Raw genomic sequence first — 6,444 nt, 5'->3', positions numbered from 1 at the left:
TATCCTATATGATAATCTAGTCTCCTTCAACGGAAGCAATCTTCCGAACAGGCCTTCCATTGATATGCTTGGTGTAACTATAAGTGACCAGCTCAGGTACAGGGGCTCCATCGAAGCCAGAGTAAAGTTGGCCTCTCAGAAGCTGGGCGTACTGTACAGGGCATGCAGATACTTTAATAGTACACAACTGCTGACCCTGTACAAATCGCAAGTGCGCCCTACTGTCGAATTTGGCAGCCATCTCTGGTCCGGAGCCCCTAAATACCTGAAAAAAACCCTTGACTCTGTGCAAAAACGGTCGGTCCGTTTGATAGATTCCCCAATCTTAACAAATGGACTGCAATCTTTAGAGCGCAGGCGTCAGGTAGGTATGCTGTCCTTGTTCTATCGGTATTACAATGGAAGATGCTCTGAGGAACTAGCGTCAATGATCCCTTCGGCACCGGTGCGTAGTCGGGATACACGCCAAACGCGCGCCCAACATTTGTACACGGTTGACATTTGTCACATGAGAACGGGTCGCTTATACGATTCGTTCTTAAGTTCAACAGCTCGGCTGTGGAACGAGCTGCCGGCCTCTGTGTTTCCTCCCTCCTACAACATGGGACTCTTCAAGACCTATGTTCACTCCTTCCTCTCCACAAAAAGACCCTCCACACAGCATCCCCAAAGATGACATAGGCCCTGAGGGAAATTATTTTCTTCAGGGCCTCCTGTGTGGAGTTAATATAAAAAATAAATAAATAAAAAAATAAAAAAATAATCTTTGGGGATTCTGTGTGGAAGGTTTTTTTAAGGAAAGGGAGGAAAGGAAGTTTTAGGAAGGCAAAAGTTATGAGGAATGGGTAGGAATCTAGGGATAAGTGTGTCCAGGAGTGACGGACATATGAATATATCACTCTCACTGCCGCGCAAGGCGATGGGTCAAGAGAGACCAGATGTCGAAGCATCTCTCTGATCGCCTCTACCGATCTGGCACACCACGCAGCTGCTGGGCAGGCGCATCCTGAACACACCTCACCCGATCAAACCGGACACCCCTGCTAAATCAGTAGCGAACCACTTGGGTGACTTATGGAAGTGGTGTTGGCTATACAATAAATCTTCTCCGGGGCTGCGGTACCCAAACCCGTCTCCCAATTTATATTGTTATTGTACTGTTTACTGTTTAACATTTAAAAACAAATTTTCATATCCGATAATCTCTCATCGCAATTATCTAGTCCAACCCGTCGATAAATAACCTTTATAATTCTAGATAAATCATCATTTATCCGCTGGACCACCAACCTATCAAACTTATTTCATTTGTACGATTCTAAGAAACATCATTCATCTTATTCAGGGTTAAAGCCAGGAAAAGAACCGTTCTCATTAAAATTTATCGAAGTTTTTGAAGGTTCGTCGCTTTGTTTACAGATGTCAGGTGATTGATTGTCCAATTGTCTAGGATGTGAGGTGAAGAATGGATACATTTAAAATAAAAACAGATAAAATTTCAAAAGCTGCATTACGATGAAAAATTCTTTCATCTGATTTCAGAAGAATTTTTTAAATACACCTCATCTTAATCGTGATCAATTTTTGAGTTATTAGTTATGTCGTATTGCAGTTCCTCTTTCTTTATCCAACGTTACGGTAAGCGTTACAGTATCCATTACAGAGCAAATCTGTATTATTATCATTGATGTGACGTTGTATAAACGTTTTCACTGGCTAAATATGGAGTAAGTGCGACACGGCATAGTAACCCAACAAATAATCACGATAAAATTGTATCAAACCTCTCTAAGCTTTCTGGAAGACAATAAAATAATTATCCCTTCAGAGGTAATGTATGGATTTGTTGTCGTGTAAAGTGATTAGTCGATCTCATCAATAATCGCAAGTAAATATGATAGAAAATGATTAGTAAAACAACTGCACCTAGACCCCACATTCAACATCAATCTTGTGAAATAAAGATTAGTAAAACAACTGGACTTAGGCCCCACATTCAACATCAATCTTGTGAAATAAAGATTAGTAAAACAACTGGACTTAGGCCCCACATTCAACATCAATCTTGTGAAATAAAGATTAGTAAAACAACTGGACATAGACCCCACATTAAACATCAATATGATGAAATAAAGATCAGTAAAACAACTGGACCTAGACCCCATATTAAACATCAATATGGTGAAATAAAGATTAGTAAAACAACTGGACTTAGGCCCCACATTCAACATCAATATGGTGAAATTGTAGCAGTTATTTCAAGCCCGCTACAGAGTCTTAGCAACATTCAGTGCCTATCTCTGATTTACAGCTGCTAGCTGTGGCAACTCCGCAACTATGGCAACTCCGCGACAACGAGGGACGGGCTTGCGGTCAAGACGAGCAGCTCGACGATTCAGTATTCATCAGGCTGCGCTTCCGGGACGTTGTGAACAGAGAGGAGACACGAACCACGCCATGAGCCGACACCATTTACGAACGATGATGACGCCGCAGTTTAGTATTTTGCCTTTGGTCATCCATCGTTCCGCATAAAAATATTAGCTTTGCCTACGGCATCGCTTGGCGCCCATTATTACCAATCAGCAGGTTAGTTAAATATTAAATGTCACCATCCATTTGTCGCTCTCAATGCAATTTTTAAATTTCCAATCGTGCATTCAACTTTCGCCGACACCATTTACGAACGATGATGACGCCGCAGTTTAGTATTTTGCCTTTGGTCATCCATCGTTCCGCATAAAAATATTAGCTTTGCCTACGGCATCGCTTGGCGCCCATTATTACCAATCAGCAGGTTAGTTAAATATTAAATGTCACCATCCATTTGTCGCTCTCAATGCAATTTTTAAATTTCCAATCGTGCATTCAACTTTCGGCTGATGCACACGCCTGAGATATTTGTCATTAATTAAAAGAGTTCTCATGTTATTTAAAAGATGTAGAAATAAATGTTGTATTTTGGAATTCATTTTCTCCTCTCTTTTATTTACTACACTTATGTTACAACCTTTCCTGAGGTAATCGTGCCCTTCACCTTATAATCTCGTTTCAATGGCGCCCAACGTGGGGCTCGAACCCACGACCCTGAGATTAAGAGTCTCATGCTCTACCGACTGAGCTATCCGGGCGAAGGGTGAAGGGTGAATTAGTAAAACGTTAGAATTAGGCCTAACATTCCGAATTTCTGTCGATTTATAACACATTTCTCCTTAAAACTTTAAAAAGAAGTTCTGAAGTTCCTAAAACAATATGTGTTGTTTTTTAAGATTTCATACGATTCTATACATTTGCTGAGTCGAAACGGTAATTTCATGAAATTCTCTCGATAGAAAATAAAAGTATGCATGCGTTTTATTCTGTTATTTAACATGTTATAGGTATGAAAAAAAACGGTGTATCTTTAAATGCAACTTAGGTATTTTTGACGAAAGTTTTTTGCTCTATTTTAAAAGCGTCGTATTTTACTTTTCACATTTTTCGCTAAATTATTATCGCTTTTTTTACTAGCGCGCTTCCCTTAACACTGTTATTTACATATCTCTCTTTCAAAACATCTTCTTCTTCTTTTTGAACGCTTACTACAGACAGAGCCACAATACTTAAACATTCGGATTTGTGGCTTTAGGTTTTGAAAAACATCCGTCATCCGCGGTGTGCTTGCTCTATATTAAATGGACCAAGGTTACTTCTGCATCGAAAAACAAATAATAAATATGACTTTAACAATGCATTTCCGATGTTAAGATTTATATATATTATATTTTTAATGCACAACATTATAAGGTATCTGATTCACAGTTAAGTCGTGCTTGCTTTGTTAAAACCACTCGTAATATACAGGATCTTCAGAGACGTAATAATAATAATAATATTGGGATGATTTGTATAGCGTGGTTTTTGTGCAAAATCACCACAAGGGCGCTGTATAAATAAATAATTCATTTCTACAATGATCTGTGTCATTAATAACTATATATGGAGATAATATACAGTTCCATACTTACCTGGTAGGACACTTAAGATTAACACTTAATTAACATTAACTAATTGATTATAAGCGAAATTTGGATACAGGATTTAGGACAAAATTGGAAAATTGGATAAAATTTGACTTTTTCTCTGGAATGGTTTATTTAATTTAAGGGTATGACTGCTTAAAAAGGTAAGTTTTTTGTTTAGACATGAATTCTGTTGGACTTGTTATGGATCTTAGTTCCGGAGGGAGTTTATTTCAAGCCTTCGGCCCAGATGCTCCGAAAGCGCGATCACCAATCTAGTATTTGGCTTGCGCTTAAGTTCCATCAGTCTGCCTACAGCTGATGATGTTGCTGATCTCTGAGTTGACTGCCTCAGAACAGTGTTTTCCGGGACGCATAGTTCAGAGATGTAGGGTGGGGCCATTTCATTGATGGATTTAAACACCATCCAGCACAATTTGTACTGGATTCTTTCAGGGCACTTGAGCCAGTGAAGGTTACGAAGGTGTTCTGAAATGTGCGAATATTTAGAAACCCCGGTTTTAGTAGTAGTTTGGTTGCTTCTGTAGGAAGGTTTCTTCGGAGTATACTTGAGTTGTCTTGAGGTGAAAAAAAAACGGTGCTTACATTCCTATTTATTTGACTTTTAAACGAAAAGTCCGAATCTAAATTGACACTGAGAAGTTTGACTGTTGTTTTTGGGATGATATCGCTGCCGGAAATAGAAATAGATGAATCGTCTATGAAATGTTGACGTTTGTTTGTGGCTGCCCAGAGAAACTCAGTCGTAGATGGATTGAGCTTCAGCTTGTTAGAAGACATCCAACGAGTTATTGCTTCTAGACATTCAGTTATACAGATCATGAGACTATTGATTTCGTTTGACATACCTGACTTACTTTAACCAGTTATTCCTGGCATTATTTGGAGTAAGAAATAAAAATGAAATTTTGGTGTCCGGTGGTAGTTTTGGTCAGCACTTTAATTTTATTTTAAACCAAAAAGAATCTTTCATGTGTCGTCTTTGGTCATTCAGCTGAATAACCGCCAAACCTCCCACCCGACCTTCACCGTTTAAAACCTGTATTCTGTAGAGTTGACCTCCACAGACCTCAGCCATATGTCGACAGAACTTCGGAGTATTTCCGCTTTGCAATAAAATCCAAGTAAATGGAATATGTTTGAACGTATCTAAAAACTAAAAACAGATTTAGAAAGGTGGATGATATACGATCTCATATTTTATTATTAGAAACGTACACCTTTTTAATTATTACAAATTTTGACCGTAAACAAAAATGGCTCACTTTACGTTTATTGCAACTAAAATTACAAATAACGAAATAAATTATGTATAAAAAAAAGTTTTTTATTAGACAAGTGTATAACAACATTAAACCTCACTTTTTTGTCGTTTCATAAAAAAAAATATTTAGTAAGAAATTAACAAAGTTTTTTTATAAATTGTGGTCATATTTATTATTCTGTGGTAAATTTAATCTATATTTTAATAGAAAACATGGTGTTTTATCTTTCTAACACCATTTGGATCATATTTCTCACCTCATCACTAAGGAAGTTAAAACGATTTCTAAATATTTTTTAAAGTCCGCTGATATAAAAATGTTATATAATTATATTTTTTATTCCAAATAATGTCAATAACCACTTGTTTGGTCAGTTACATCACTTAACACCGTTTTTTTTAATATGGTCGAAATATGCTTTTGAAATTTATTAACTTCGAGATTTTTAAAAATTAAAAAAAAATTATGATTGTAGGTAAATTGAAATTTGGTTTACAATATTTAGTTATTTATTATCATCCAATTTTATGTCCGGATTAAATCTTTCTCATATGAAAAACTAAACCCTTCCACACACTTTTCCACAAATGATCATTTAGTCAATCAACATCATGCAAGTGCATTATATAAGTAAAATAAATACAAAACAATACAGGAACAACACGTCAACTCACCAGAGATCAAATGGGAAAATAATTCACCGACTCCAGATATTTTCAAATCAGAGTGCATATTGTATTTAATTTGCTTATATAATGCACTTGCATAATGTGGATTGACTATAGGATGATTTGTGAAGAAGTGTGTGGAAGGGTTTAGATTTTCCTTTCGGGAAGATTTAACCCTGACATAAAATTCGAAAAATAAAAAAAATAAATAAAAAAAATATTATCAACTTATTGCATCCACCGGTTCGTTGATCAATAATACTAGGTTCATGCACCATATCGACTTACTTGAGGAATTATATTTAATTTTATATATATATATACAATACATTTGATCAGCAAGTGTGAAGCTACGTTAGAATGTACATATTCTGTTATCAATATTTATTTATATTTTTTACAGGCAGATGATATACAGGTAAGTACTGTAAACACTTAAATCCCACTGAAGAGATAAAAACACACAAGAAACGCCTTCCGAGTAGATAT

General features: G+C 36.5%; 1 non-coding gene across 1 annotated transcript; it reads right to left on the bottom strand.

The window, feature by feature from the left end:
- Nucleotides 1-3,058: 3,058 nt before the first annotated feature.
- On the bottom strand, nt 3,059-3,131 carry TRNAK-CUU (transfer RNA lysine (anticodon CUU)). Its single transcript has one exon. It is a non-coding gene; the product is annotated as a tRNA-Lys (tRNA).
- Between the last annotated feature and the right edge of the window lie 3,313 nt (nt 3,132-6,444).

The sequence above is a fragment of the Hesperophylax consimilis genome, chromosome 30, assembly GCF_061612785.1.
Source record: "Hesperophylax consimilis isolate HC1 chromosome 30, BYU_Hcon_1.0, whole genome shotgun sequence".
In the NCBI taxonomy this organism is placed as follows: domain Eukaryota; kingdom Metazoa; phylum Arthropoda; class Insecta; order Trichoptera; family Limnephilidae; genus Hesperophylax; species Hesperophylax consimilis.
Note: the sequence above shows the minus strand (reverse complement) of the source record. Positions and strands in the feature narration are given on the sequence as shown.